We start from the raw sequence: 15,630 nt of genomic DNA on the forward strand, positions 1-15,630 counted from the left end.
TTGACCCATACCTGCCAATATAAAGGAGATGTCTCGTAGTGACCTGTCCACCTTCCTGGAAAGGACAGGATGGACGATGACCTAGGAGGACAACTCCTCGGAAGGATGTACATTGGGTCACATGTGGCCTAAGTGCTGTGGGTTCTACACTCACCCTTACTACTACTACAGAGGTACAGGTATTAGTACATCAAACTACCTTACACAGCCGTAATATATTGCTAGCGAAACGTCAGGAGAAAAATCCAAAAATCGACGGCCTTCAATCCCCAAAAAAGTGGAATTGAAAACCTTGACCGCGAAAATATTAACCATTTAATTGCCATGAATAGTGTAATTGATTTTCACCAAGTGATGGGTCAGTGTATTCAAAGTGAATTAGGAAGTTTCACCACATTGTCGGCAATGAAAAGTATTCCAGAATTCAAGCTTGATTAGAAAACAGTCAAACTGTATTATTTGACTATTTAATTTCGACACACTGTATATTATGAATGAAAACGTACTTCTTGCTTCCCCGGTTTTATATAAATACACTGTTGACACTGTGAACTATTTACTTATCCTTTCTTCGGCAACAGTTAAGTGCATTATTGAGCTAATCATCAGAGTCAACAGTCGGATGAATTGTTCAACCTTGCACTCAACTTATAAATAAAATAATGTAATTATTTTTAAATCCCAGCAAGGAGTTCGACGTTAATTGACATTAACCGATCCTGAACGTACCCATGTGGGATGTTGACCACAACCGCAAATCAATTAACAGATTCATTATCTGAATGCTCGTGCATTACAGAGTGGTGTGTCTATACAGGGCGATGCAACGAAAACTTGACCCCCTGTAAGTCAGAAACGGGCATGTAATAAAAAATTTCAAAGAACACGTCAATTTTCGTTTCTAGGGGGACTAATTCTGATATGAAAGTCATACCAGAAACTTCACCCCCCTGCGGTCAGCAACTACCCTCCCCCCCTATTTTTTTCAGAGGCATGGGTGTCAAATGATACATCATTTGAAAGGTCTTTTGTCCCTCTATTACTTTTGTAATTTTTTTCGAAATTGGTTCATTCGTTATTGAAAAATTCAATGTTTTATTTGAGAAAAAACAGAAAATTCTCTGTCGTTCATTTCAATTAGGAAATCAACAACAAATAATATCAGTGGAAACAAAATCAACGGATAAAGTGTTCAAAATGTCCTTCATCTAGTTCCATACAGTAATACAGTCCACTTTCGAAAGCGTTCCTTACATTATTGAAGATGTCCGGAGTCAGAAATCGGCATCCCCGATTTCTGACTCCGGTCTTCTGTTTAACATATTGATGAGTTACGTTGTCTGGATGGATACCTACTAGTAAATTAAAAAAAAATAACATACTATATCAATTCTAGGTAATCAGATGAAATTGAAACAATGAATGGTTATTGACGATTTATTCTTGGAATTTTATAAAAATAAGTTTATTAATAATGACTGATTAACTTCTTGTCGGTTTTTCGACAGGGAATTTGATGGTTTTCGTTTAATAATTTCCAGAGAGCCAGCAGATCAAATCTTCGTTTTTTTCTTTTTGTAATACTTCGTAGTTCATATCGAAATAGTGGTCCAATAGAAGTATAGAGGTTCCTGACACTAGGCGCAGGGCCTGCCGCGACATAATTCAGCCCTAAGAGTGCTTTATTAACACTTACGGTACTTCTACAGTAATGACACCGGAACAAGGCACAAACTACGACAGATTTGGTCATCGGAACTGTCGGGAAAGAAAAACGTTGCTGCTACAAATATTTTTGCCTTTCGATCTTACTCTACACTATTCGAGTAGTGAAGTGAACTCGAGAGGAACTGTTTCAACTCGACGGTTATACTTCTCGTGACAACAGGTAGACTTTGAAATGTATAGTGTGGAGCGGTCTACAACCAGGGATTGAAAAACTTTCCGTCACAACTCTGTCACGAACAGAGCAAGACGCTATTCGTCGTAGAGATTCCAGCTTCCGGTGAGGCGAATATCTTCCGAAAAGATGAGGAGGAACCGATGGAGTATCGAGACTTTCTTATCGAACTTCGCAGACTCCATCCAGACCAATCTGTTGAGATGCTCATTCTTATTATTGGAGTGCTTGGTGAAGTTATGTTCCCTCCACTTTCGAATATTGAGATCATGCCGGTTTGCCGCACAAAAGCAGAAATCTTAGTCGCACAGATGCAGAAGGCTGTCATTTTCGGCTCACTGCGCTTGCTCAGGGCACATGATTCTCGAACCCAATGATCACTTACCCCACGGTGTGGGGAGTGGTCATTGGTTGATAATGATGGCGCGCCCTCCCGAATATATCGGGGCTTCGGGGGATAGCCCTGACCAACGCACACTACGGTGAAAATAATAATAATATTTATTTGAATAACAAAATATTACAGATATAATAATAGCACAGAAATGCAATATTGGTCGGCTACTGGAGAAGGCTGTCATTATATTGGCTCATTGCATGTGCTTGGGGCATATGATTATCGGACCCAATGATCAATCACCACATGAGGTGGAGAGTGGTCATTGGTTAATAATGCGTACTGTAACTCCTGGAGGAAAGAAGTATATACTCACCTTCATAGACGATTATAGTAGATATTCCATTATTTATCTTCTCAGTCAGAAATCCGAAGTATCAGAGAAACTTCAAGATTACATCAGAATGGTCGAAAATAAATTCGACAGAAAACCAAAAATCATCAGATCTGACAGAGGAGGCGAGTATATGAACTCAGAAGTTAGGAATTTCCTGAAAAATGAAGGCATAGAAATGCAACTCACGGCGCCATATTCAAGTCAGCAGAATGGTGTAGCTGAACGGAAAAATAGATATTTAACAGAGATGGTCAGGTGCATGTTAATTGATGCTGATCTACCAAATACTTATTGGGGCGAAGCAACCATGACAGCAAATTTACTTGAAAATTTGGTTCTGACAAGGTCAACCAATAGGATCCCCTTTGAAGTATGGCACGGGAAGAAACCAAATGTAAATCACATCAAAACCTTTGGCAGTATTGTTTATGCACATATTCCTAGAGAAAAACGCCATAAATTAAGTGAAAAGGCAAAGAAATTCGTATTAGTTGGTTACGAAGCTGGTTTCAAAGCATATAGACTTCTTGACAGAACCACTGGAAAAATCACCATTAGCAGAGATGTACGTATTTTAGAAGAAGCTCATAGCGGATTTCATGAAATGAACGAGTTTCAAAACACTAAAAATAGAAGTGATTGTGAATGTCAAAATGACAACAGTGAAGTTGAAATATCATTTTGTCAAAAATCTACAACTTCTGATGGAAATATTCATGTAAACGCCGAATTTCCAACAGAAAATATTGAAGAATACTCTGCAGAAATGACTGATGAAGAGACTGGTATCCAGAAAGTTGAGGAAACTGTAACCTCGAAAGAAAGTAATGCGGAAATCCAAGATGAAGTTCACGGTTTGAGAAGATCACAAAGAATAAATAAAGGTGTTCCAGCCAAGAAATATTCTGAAGAATTTTCAGTGGAAAATATTCAAACCGAGCCAAAGTGTAGAAATGAAGCTCTACAGAGAAGAGATGCGAACAAATGGATCGAGGCTATGGACGAAGAAATACGTTCCATGAAAAATAATAATACTTGGACATTGACTGAATTACCACCAGATAAAACGGCAATTGGAAGCAAATGGATTTTTAAATTAAAAACCGATAATCAAGGCAATATATCCAGATATAAAGCAAGGATTGTTGCTCAGGGTTTTTCTCAAAAATATGGTCTTGATTATGACGAAGTTTTTGCTCCAGTTGTCAAACAAACAACATTTCGTCTTCTTGCTGGGAGGAAGAAAATGCACGTTCATCATTATGACTTCAAAACGGCTTTCCTAAATGCGGATTTGAATGAAGTAATATACCTGAAACAACCCCAAGGCTATATTGAAGAAGAACAAGAACATTTGGTATGCAAATTGAATAAAACTATATATGGATTAAAACAATCAGCTCGAATATGGAATTCAACAATAAACAAAGTTCTCATTGATATCGGTTTTAGAAGGGGTGATTATGATCAATGTCTCTACACTAAAAAAAAGGAAGATAATTTCATATACATACTGATATATGTGGATGATATTCTAATAGCTTGTGAAAACATCACCATTATCGGGAAAACAGCCAAATTGATACAAAAAACTTCGAAGACAATCAATCATGTCTTAAAATGATTGACAGTGGCAAAATGAGTGACAGTGGCAAAATGAGTGACAGGACAAAACATATAGAAACGAAATACAATTTTATCAAAGATCTGAAGCAGAAAAACAAAATTAATTTTCAGTATTGTCCGACCAGATCGATGTTGGCTGATTTTCTGACAAAACCACTTGGGCCTGAAAAGTTGTCAACATCAAGAAGTTTGATTGGATTGAAGACAGAAAATTCATTATTGTTGAGAAGGGGTGTTGGAGATTAACAACAAAAATTAATTTGAGCCACATTATATTTATATGTTTTTGATTCGATGTTTCTATGGTTGTGTGTTGTTATATATTGTCAAGTTCAGTTGTTATATTTTTTACCAGAAATAAAAATTATAAAAAGTCTCCATAAAGTTCTTATCATAAATATAAAGTATCTTCAAACAAAAAACATAGAAATTTTCATTTCTCTTTTCATTATTATATTTGTGGTATTCAATTGGATTTATTGGATTTTATATTATTTTATTTTAGTATTACTATATCTGTTTTTTATATCTTCAACTTTTTGCATTGTATTTTTCATATATTATTATATTTTCTATATTACTATGTTATCCTTACACCTATATTATTATATTCCCATATCGTTATTTACCCGTACTTTGTTTATGAGAAACAAGTGCTTGTACTTGTCTCAACACTATTTCATTCAGATCAACCATGTTGCCTCTTAGTTTTATTTATTTTTCTTTTACTCTGAATGAAGTTATTATTATTATAACAGATTTCTTGCAGTAACCCATGATTATTCATTTTCCTGTCCGGTCCTTCAATATCTCAATTAGTTTCGTAAGGTCTGAATACTTCCCCGTTCAATTGATTTATTATTACTTATCTATTTCCTGTGATTCATTGACGTATTAGCAATGAGGTAGTATGTTATCAGTTTACAGCTATGATGTCACTGTCCCAATTAAAGCTTGCATTTATTATAATTGACTTTCATATGTAATGAGTTTCTTAGTATTTTTAGTAAGGACAGGAGAACAAAAATAATAGGTAGTGAACAACTCATGAATCAAAATGATCACAAAATTTATTAGATGTTGGATGTGTTTCTCACTGTGTTTTAGTTGTTTGTTAGAATGGACTCGTTCTTAACTTAACTATCTTCAGCGACCTCTACTGTATTGAAGGATACTCGTTGGTTTCTGTGTCCTTGACAACATTTTTACCAATATCGGAGCCATTTTTTACTGAAGAGGAACAAGCTTATGGGAAAAAAAAGTTTGGGCCTGTCATTTTATGTTATGGACAATGGTGTGAGCTATCAGGAATAAGTATATCTAAAAGTACAGTGGTATTCTTTTTGTAGACATCAAATCCTAGACCCTGGTCCAAAACATCCAAGAGCGGTAACTCTTCGTTGTTTTCGATTTTATATATGTTATATTAAAAAAAAACACAAAGCATATATGTGAACTTATTATTTGGAGATCTGTTGTTGATAGTTGGAACAAACTCCTCTAACTTTGATTTCTTTGTGTCAAAAGTCGTGAATACATAGAATACAATTGATGAAAATACTCAAAAAGCAGAAACCGAGTCCGTTAAGTATCTTGCCATTATTATGGGCAGACATTCACGGTGGGACCTTCATGCTAATTCTATGACAAAAAAAAATAGAGGTCTGACTGGTAGACTCAGGTATTTAGCGAACTTTTTGGATATTCGTCACTTAAACACAGTTTATTTTGCATTAATTCAGTCTTACTCATCTTATGGTATCCTGGGTTGGGGAGGTATTCTTGACTGTCACCTAGAAAAAGTTAATGTTTTACAAATATGGGTTTTGAGAATCATTCACAATAAAAAAATCACCTTTCCCTGTGATGAACTTTTTTCATTGAGCAAAATACTCGACATAAGACAGTTATACCATCAAAGAATAATTCTGAGTATTCACCGATCATTAATTGAGCTCATTTTATTTTCTTGTTGTTGAATAAACATTATTATTATTATACAAGTCTGTGGAAAGTATTATAATCCATCTTCCACTTTCAATAGCTTTAAAAGCCGTAGACTTGAACTAAATGTCAACTCTAAATTGTCCCCTGGCAAAACCGTAAAGTGTCGCTAGCTTGAAATACAAGTGATTGAGCTAATAATTTTTTTTAATGAATATAATGCAATGGTGCACAGATCAAAGCACTTACGTTGAAACTATGGATTTTGGAAAATCTCACGAGAGATTGGGTAATGGAAGTCGAGTCAAAAATACACGACAGTGCATCAGAGACTCAATGTTCTACATTACTCCAGTAGGGCGTAATGGGTAAGGGGTAAGTTGATTCACTAAATGGAATGAAATAAAATGATATTTTGATACTGGCAAAATTATTTGTTTCTATTAGCAGGAAGAATCAAATTAAATATATGTAGCAAATGAAGGTTTTGCACTCTCGGTCATTCTATTAATAAACAAACAATATTATTATTCATGAACTTTTCCATAACCAGTTGATTACAGAAGTCGTAAAGATTAATCAACAACTGTGTTCTCTAGAATTTCTTCACTGGAAAATCATCAGCGAGTCAAGAAAGGCCACACGTTTCCTGAGAACGTCAATATACAATAACTCATGAATCACGAATGGATATACCTATTATTTATTATTTGGTCAAATTATCTCCGTTTGAGACGAAAGACGAATGTTTTCCTCGTTATTTTCGCAGTATGTGGAAAATAATAATTTGACAACTTCCACGTGCCGACAGCGGTAAACACATCTGATTATCTCGAATTGGGACTGTTTTTGCACTAAGCGCGTGTCACTTCACAGATTGTATTTTTAGACGATATTCGCACGGGAAGCACATTTTTTCCGTCATGGTGTTATGAATAAGATTCCCATTTTCACCCGGGGCACGTGCTTTTGAGGGCCGAAAGTTTCACCCTCTAGAAAATTCTAGAACAGTCCAGAACATTTCAGAGCATTCTACAACATTCTGGAATAGTTTGAAACGTTCGAGGAAATCCTGGAACATCCCACATCATTGTGGAACCAACAAGGACGTTTTATGGTGTTTGTAGAGTAGTGTTTTATTCAATTATGTTACATATACGAGGTCTGTTTGAAAAAATAAGGTGAATTTTTGTTTTTCATAAAAAATATTTATTTATTCATCAATTTTTATTTTTCTCCTTCAAAGAAGACCCCTTCAGTAGTCTCTGCTGATCTTTCATGGGTATCTTCAATCTTCGGAACAGAAAAAATTCGCAAAGGACTAAATCTGGTGAATACGGTGGCTGAGGCATGATTACCCATGATTTCTCGTCTATATACCAATGATTTTTTGCCAGTTATGACTCTTCTAAGCAAATCTGGTTCACCGGTGACGTCATTCAATAATTCCGGAGCGATGCTCATGGAATGTTTTGGAAGATTGTTAATCACTTGAAACATTTTCTGTGTGAGTGAAGCTACTTACTGTCAGGGGTATATAAAGCAAGATCTGTCGACCTCTCATAATCTGGAGTTTATTTTTTTATTCTAGGTTGGAATGGGGCTGTTTTTTAGCGAAATCGCGAAACAAAAACCCATTTGAAAAAAAAATAATGTGCTGTTTAATCAAGGCAATGCAACGTGTCACGAATCAATAAAAACGATGGCAAAATTGCATGAATTGGGCTTCGAATTGCTTTCGCATCCACCGTATTATTCAGACCTGGCCCCCATCGACTTTTTTCTTTTCTCAAATCGTCGTAACTGAAGCCTATTTTGGGGCTAAAGACAAATCGTACTATAAAAATGGTATGACCGCTATAAACATTGTAACGCCCTCGAAAGCAACTATATTGAATTATCAAATAGAATTTCATCAACAACGAACAACAATCACACTTTCGTATACCATAAAATGTCATATTCTATGAATGACATCAGGTATGTGTTTTACACTAATATCAATTATGACTTTTCCTGTGATTATCACATTTTATATAAATATCTACGACTTGCAAATGTGATTCCGTTAATGGACGTTAATCCTTGTTGATGATATTTTTATGGTGCCAGGACTGATGTATTGTTTTGCTCAAAGTCTAGGATGCTTATTTACTCAACTTTTGCAAGTCATCATTTGGGGAATTACCATCGACACTATCAAACTATCTGATCGTAAACACATTGGAGATAAGTGGAATCAATATTTAATGAAAGTAATATTCGTGGATTGTATGTATGTTTGTTTGTAACTCTTCTTTCCCGTTTGAATGCCCGGGATCTGTATTTTACAGAATAATCGGGGGCAGATGGCGCTTTAATATAATTCGAACTCACTTCACATGTATTTCTTCATTTGCCTGCAAATTACAGCAACCCACTGCTCGACACTTGTTCATTTTGAAACTATAGTCCGTTCATAATTTGTCGATAGCACAAAATGAGGGCCCAAGTCATAAAACGGTCGTAAAACTCGTAAAATCATAGGCGGAGGTTCCTGAGGTGTTTATTCATTAAATATAAAGCTTCAGTTTATATTCGAAACTTGCCTTGAAAGGGTGAAGTTGTTACGAACGAAAATAATTTTTGGTTTAGTACATTTTTTAATCGCATTTAATTTACGGCTCGTTGGTGTTTCGGCGTCTACGGCAGTAATTAACGTCTCTAATATTTATTTTGCGAATTTTGTGCAGTGCGTGAGTAACTTTTTTTCATATTCCTACAAACATATACGTACGAGAGGTTATGGAGAATTTGTTCACATTTGAAGTAAGTTGAACCATAAAACAGTGGCGTTTGGTTTAGTTGATAATCGGAGGGAGCGCGTGGTTTACTGGGTTAAAATTAAATTATTTCAAATGAACTAATTCATAACCATGATAAATGTTAATTTCGAAAGTAATGAACTTTCCTTCACATAATCAGATTAAGACATTTGTGATTTATTCTCAGATTTGATGAACAAGCGGTACGGTTCGATATTATTATGTGATTTCATTCAAAATTGGTATCCAGGGGTTTTTGTGGGCCTACATTATGTTTTTTTTCAATAATTCATGCTGACGAATTCTATAATTACGAAAAATCATTAATGTAAATAAAAAAAACTGTATTCCAAAATGAAAAATATGTTTTTCCAGTGTGTGCCAATGTCATATTCATTCTGTGATCAACAGATTAAAAAGCTTTCTGATCAATGTTCAGTTTGTATACTGAATAGTTATTTTTGTGCAACCGGTGTTGAATCTGTTATTGCTCACTTAACAACTAACTTACGTCACACAAAGAATATGATTTCCGTTTTAGTTTTTCTGTCTTTGCACGATACTCTCAAGTTGCATATAGACAATATTCAATAAGAAATGACGGTTGTCATTTTGCTAATTTTTTTTCGGTTGGAATATGTCAAATAATGAGATAAACTGACTTGCAAAAACTTCATTTATAAGAATAAGATCAAAAAAATGATCATTTAAAACATCAAAAATATACCCTTTCATAATGTCGGTCCACAAAGACCCCTAGATACCAATTTTGAATGAAATCACTTTATAATATCAAACCTCAATCGTAATTATAAATATTCATGATTTCTAATCGAAAATTATTTATATCGGACCTCACAAACCGTACCGCTTGTTTATCAAATCTGAGAATAAATCACAGATTTCTTCATTTGATTTTATGAAGCAAAGTTCATTACTGTTGAAATTAACATTTTTCATTGTTATGAATTAGTTCATTTGAAATAATTCAATTTTAACCTAGTAAACCACTCGCTTTTTTATAAAGCCATACATAAATAAAAATCTAGTTGGTGGTAGAAAAACTTGCCCCATTTTCATAATCAATAATAATAAATCAGATTTCCTGTAGGAACTATTTGAACAGTATATATTTTCACCTAAGATGATGTATTTTATAAATATATAATGCCCCTCCGATTATCAACTCAACCAACCGCCATTGTTTTATGGTCCAACTTACTTTCCGTAAACAAATTTATGCTGCCTTCATGGTAAGGACACAGTATTTTGTATACAGTAATTTCATAAAGGCTGATTTGTGGTTTGAATTTTCCTACGCGCAGACCCACGCGTCGATGTCTTAGGTCTGCGCAAACGACGAGTTTAAGACAGGCATGCAAACCTTCCATAGTTGTCGAATTTCATGGGTTTCACTCAACCTACTGTGGTACATTATTTTACAACTCGTGAAAAAATGTTAAAGGTGGTCTCTTATTCCATAAAATTCTGATTACTGGAATATTACTGGATGAGACGTTGGTTCTTAGAAATATTCCACGTATTTTATTCGAAAATGATCATTTTGGCAAATCTACAATATTATGTCGGATAACGATAATTGTCACATTGGCAACAGTGCAAAATGCAATCATAACCTATAAAATATTGTGATTTTTGTTTATTTCGTAGTTTTCACGTGTTCTAAGTTTTGTTGCACATACTTTTATTCGTTTGCTAGCAGGGACTGCAGGACAGTTGCAAACATTCATTTTGGAAATGTCTATACCTTTGTATACATTGTATGGCATGTGTCTGACAAAACAACTACTTTTCTGGCAACTATCCCAACAGATGTTGAATTATATCTCGGACATACGTGCAAAAATTCTTTCTTTGAAGGAACAACTCTGCAAGAGCTGTCTACGAGGAATACCGAGTCCACAGTATACTTATATAACTATACTGTGCCGAGTCCCTGTGTGTATACAACCGTGATAGCATGGTCTGCACTGATGAGGAACACTTCAAAACGGTTCGCAGTTGGTTCCTTGTTCGAATCAGGCGAAGTCCCACTATTTGTCCTAGAGAGCTCTTGCAAAGTTGTTTCTTCAAAGTGAAAATTTTTGCAATTATGTCTGAGGCGACTTGGATTCCGAAAGGTTAACAGTCGTAAGGTATTTTTGATAGTCAAATTTACATTATATAAGAAGTTGCTGACTAATAGGACATGTTTCATTTAGAATAACTGTTTTTAATCTACGCAGCAACTTTTCGGGGTTGATTAGACATCTAGACTTGTATAGATTCAAATATCAACATTTGTCAATATATGTCGAGTTATTAGCTAAAGAAGTAGTTGTTTTCTGTCGGAAAACATATATAATGGTATAGTCAAAATGCATTTGGACTTGTCAGTGATTTTATTATCAATTTTTATTTGGATAAAAGCTGGAAGCAGCAAAACAACCTATTATCTTACAGTGTAAATAATTCATAACTTCCGACTCCGAAAACTCTCACATACATTTATAGTTAGTACATACATACAAAAAAATTATTTTTGTATGATTGAACACTACATACTTAATTACTTTTTTACTTCTTCAAGTCCTGAATAGTAACTACATAATTCAGAAAGAATAGGCTCTACAGATTCCTTAATCTTGAGTGATGAATTCGATTAGGAATATTTTTAATAATTGGTCCTTAATATAATCGAATCGGCAAACTCGTCCGCCATCTTGAATTCTCCAATCAATGAATGAATATGCTATATTTTGCCCCAAAAATCACTACAAAGAAATTTCGCATGGATTCGTACCATGGTTCATGAATAACAAAACACGTTCTTTATCTTGTCTTTTTTCTTGTTGAAATGAAAATATATTTTGTCACATTCGAATATGAACATCTGCCGATTCCATGAATTTTTAAAATCTACTTGAAACTTAGTTCATCATTGCCCAAATGATCTGGGTTACTTCAATATTACACAAATGCAAAATTATCATTTGTACAATTTTCTCAGGTGCCCAACATGGTTTTCATAGACTGTTTTTTTTTTGAGCAGTTTATATGAATAGTTGTTATGTTGAGCAGTGTATACACGCTTTGGTTGAGATTGTAGTAGGGAGAAATGTCATTAGTGTCAAATACGTCATCATTATAAAAAATGAAACTCCTGGACACCGACATCAAAGGGACCGACGCTGAGTGAAACTACTGTATACAGAAATACTGTGGTAAGGATATAAAAGGCCTGTCTATTGTCTTTTGTTACTCTGAGTTCATTATCTACATACATAGTAGGGTACGTAAAATTTCATGAAATTAATTCTTCACAGATTCCGGATTACTGAATATGTCTGTCGCTAGAAATGGCGGATTGCGAAGTCATGGAAAGGTCCATACAGGGGAGAAATTATTTCACTACGAAGTCTGTGGAAAAAAATTCACCAGGAGAGGTGATTTGAGAACTCATGAGAGAACTCATACTGGAGAAGAACCATTTCAGTGTAAAATCTGTTCTACATCTTTTACCAAAAGTAGCGATTTGAGAACTCATGAGAGGACTCATACTGAAGAAAAACTGTTTCAGTGTAAAGTTTGTTCAACATATTTTGCTAATAGTAGCAATTTGAGACGTCATGAGAGGACTCATACTGGAGAAAAACCGTTTCAGTGTAAACTCTGTTCAAAATATTTTGCTAGCAGTAGCGATTTGAAACGTCATAAGAGGACTCATACTGGAGAAAAACCATTTCAGTGTAAAGTTTGTTCAACATCTTTTGCTAATAGTAGCAATTTAAGACGTCATGAGAGAACTCACACTGGAGAAAAACAGTTTCAATGTAAAGTCTGTTCAAAATATTTTGCTACAAGTAGCGAGTTGAAAACTCATGAGAGGACTCATACTGGAGAAAAACCATTTCAGTGTAATGTCTGTTCTAAATCTTTTGCTGGAAGAAGCAATTTCAGACGTCATGAGAGGACTCATACTGGAGAGAAACCATTTCAGTGTAAATTGTGTTCAACATCTTTCACCGTAAGTAGCAATTTGAGAATCCATGAGAGGACTCACACTGGAGAAAAACCGTTTCATTGTAAAGTCTGTTCAAAATATTTTGCTAGAAGTGGCGATTTGAGAACTCATGAGAGGATTCATACTGGAGAAAAACCATTTCAGTGTAAAATCTGTTTTACATCTTTTGCTGGAAGTGGCAATTTCAGACGTCATGAGAGGACTCATACTGGGGGGAAACCATTTCAATGTAAAGTCTGTTCGAAATATTTTACTAGAAGTGGCGATTTGAGAATTCATGAGAGGACTCATACTGGAGAAAAACCATTTCAGTGTAAAGTCTGTTTTACATCTTTTGCTGGAAGGGGCAGTTTCAGACGTCATGAGAGGACTCATACTGGGAGGAAACCATTTCAGTGTAAAGTGTGTTCAACATCTTTCACTACAAGTAGCGATTTGAAAATCCATGAGAGGACTCATACTGGAGAAAAACCGTTTCAATGTAAAGTCTGTTCAAAATATTTTGCTAGAAGTAGCGAGTTGAAAATTCATAAGAGGACTCATACTGGAGAAAAACCATTTCAGTGTAGAGTTTGTTTAACATCTTTCGCTACAAGTAACATTTTGAGAATCCATGAGAGGACACACACTGGAGAAAAACCATTTCAGTGTGAACATCTTTCACTACAAGTAGCAATTTGAGGTATCATGAAAGTACTCATACTGCAGAAAAACTATTTTAATGTAAAGTCTGTTCATGTTCTTTCAGTCGAAGTACATATTTGCTAACTCATGAAAGAAGTCACTTTGAGAGCTCATTAAATGGCGTACGGCTCAAATAGTACATATTTGATAATTAAAAAGTATTAAAAATTTCATAGTGTTTTTGATTTGAACTTGAAATTGTGTGAAATCTACTGAAGTGCCGAGCGGCCACATATTTTCATTATTTGTTTCTTGGAAATATCAAACTATCGACTTCGATTTCAATGTTGAAATTTACAAGAAGCAAATATTAAAATATGTGCCGCTTGATATTTTATTTCGTTCTGTTTTTATGATATTTTATGAATAAATCACATTACAAATTTGATTTGTCATTTTAAAATGATAGTACTAATTTCAGCTAAGAAATATACATTTATGTAAAATCGTAATTAGGAGGATATTTTTTATTTTTCTAATAGGTGATAGTCATCGTACTTAAGAAGTGCGCAAATGAACTCGCACCAGTATTTTGCAGACTTTTCAAACTGTCTTACTAAAGGGTAACTTTTTGTTGGAAGATTGCTTACGTTCATCTTATTCCCAAAAAGCGCAAGAAAAATCTTCCAAAAACAATAGACCAGTCGCTTTGCTGTCAGTGATATCAAAACTCATGGAGAAAGTCGTAAACCACCATATCCCAAAATATTTGGAAGGCTTCAAGGGAAACATGGAGAGTCAAGAGCTGTTGATGTTGATATTTCTAAGGCCTTTGACCGTGTGTGGCTGAGGGTTTGCTGGCCAAACTTCGACGCTATGGATTATCGGATCATTTTTGGTACGTCTTTTCAGCTTCCTGAAAGATCGTTCCCTGCAAGTGAACACAAGGAAGAGAAGCCGCCACAACCAGTACTTTACTTCCCTACATCAGAGGATTCGGTAAGGATAAGAAGGATTGTGTTCAAGTATAACATTAGGACCTTTTTCACATCTGGGAACACTATGTAGCAGCCTCACAAAAACCAGGCCACCAAACGCGGACTGCGATTCCAAGAATTGCATTTACCGGATACCCTGCGAGTGCGGATAATCCTACATCGGTGAAACTAAGAGGCCATTGAAAGTTCGCATTGCTGAGCACAAGAAACACACAGCGAGGAGAAACCAGCAAATCCGGAATTGTAGAGCATGTTTGGACTCATCAACATAACATCAAGTGGGCTCAAGCTGAAATCATCCACAATGAGGAACACTGGTTCAGGAGAAAATTCGAAGACGCCGCGTATATGTTGTCCAACAACTCATTTAGCTAAGCTAGCGTAGAGATACGTAACATATGGAAACCTCTAATCAAGCTCTAATCAACCTCTAATCATTCAATCTCTTCCAACGGTACGCAAAGAGGGTTTACTGAATTTCAGAAATTTTCCAGCCCCTTGCAGCTCTTTTTTTCTGGGCCCAGTGACCGAAGAAGACGTTCAAAGTACAATTAACTCACTCAAAAATTTCAAATGCTTAGTCTCTTCAATGATATCACTATTTGTAATATTCAAAAGTGTTATTTTTCCTGATGCATTTAAGCTATCAAAAGTTATCCCTTTGTTTAAAAACGGAGACATTTCTCTTGTTAACAATTATCGTCCCATTTCAATAATATCCATTTTTAGCAAAATAATCGAGAAGATTATTAAACAACGTCTTTACGCATATTTTGTAAAATATAAATTATTCAACGAATCTCACTTTGGTTTTCGTAAGTACCGCTCTACAGCAGAGGCAGTTCTCAATGTGGTGAGTGAAGTAGTCGACAATCTCGAGCAAGGTAACCACAAGCTATTACGCTCTGCGACCTCTCTAAGACGTTCGACTGCGTCTCTCATGACATATTATTGGAAAAACTATATTACCATGGCG

Source organism: Leptinotarsa decemlineata, unplaced genomic scaffold (assembly GCF_025532065.1).
Source record: "Leptinotarsa decemlineata unplaced genomic scaffold, Ldec_3_MD MMD2_P_RNA_scaffold_1, whole genome shotgun sequence".
Classification (NCBI taxonomy): Eukaryota; Metazoa; Arthropoda; class Insecta; order Coleoptera; family Chrysomelidae; genus Leptinotarsa; species Leptinotarsa decemlineata.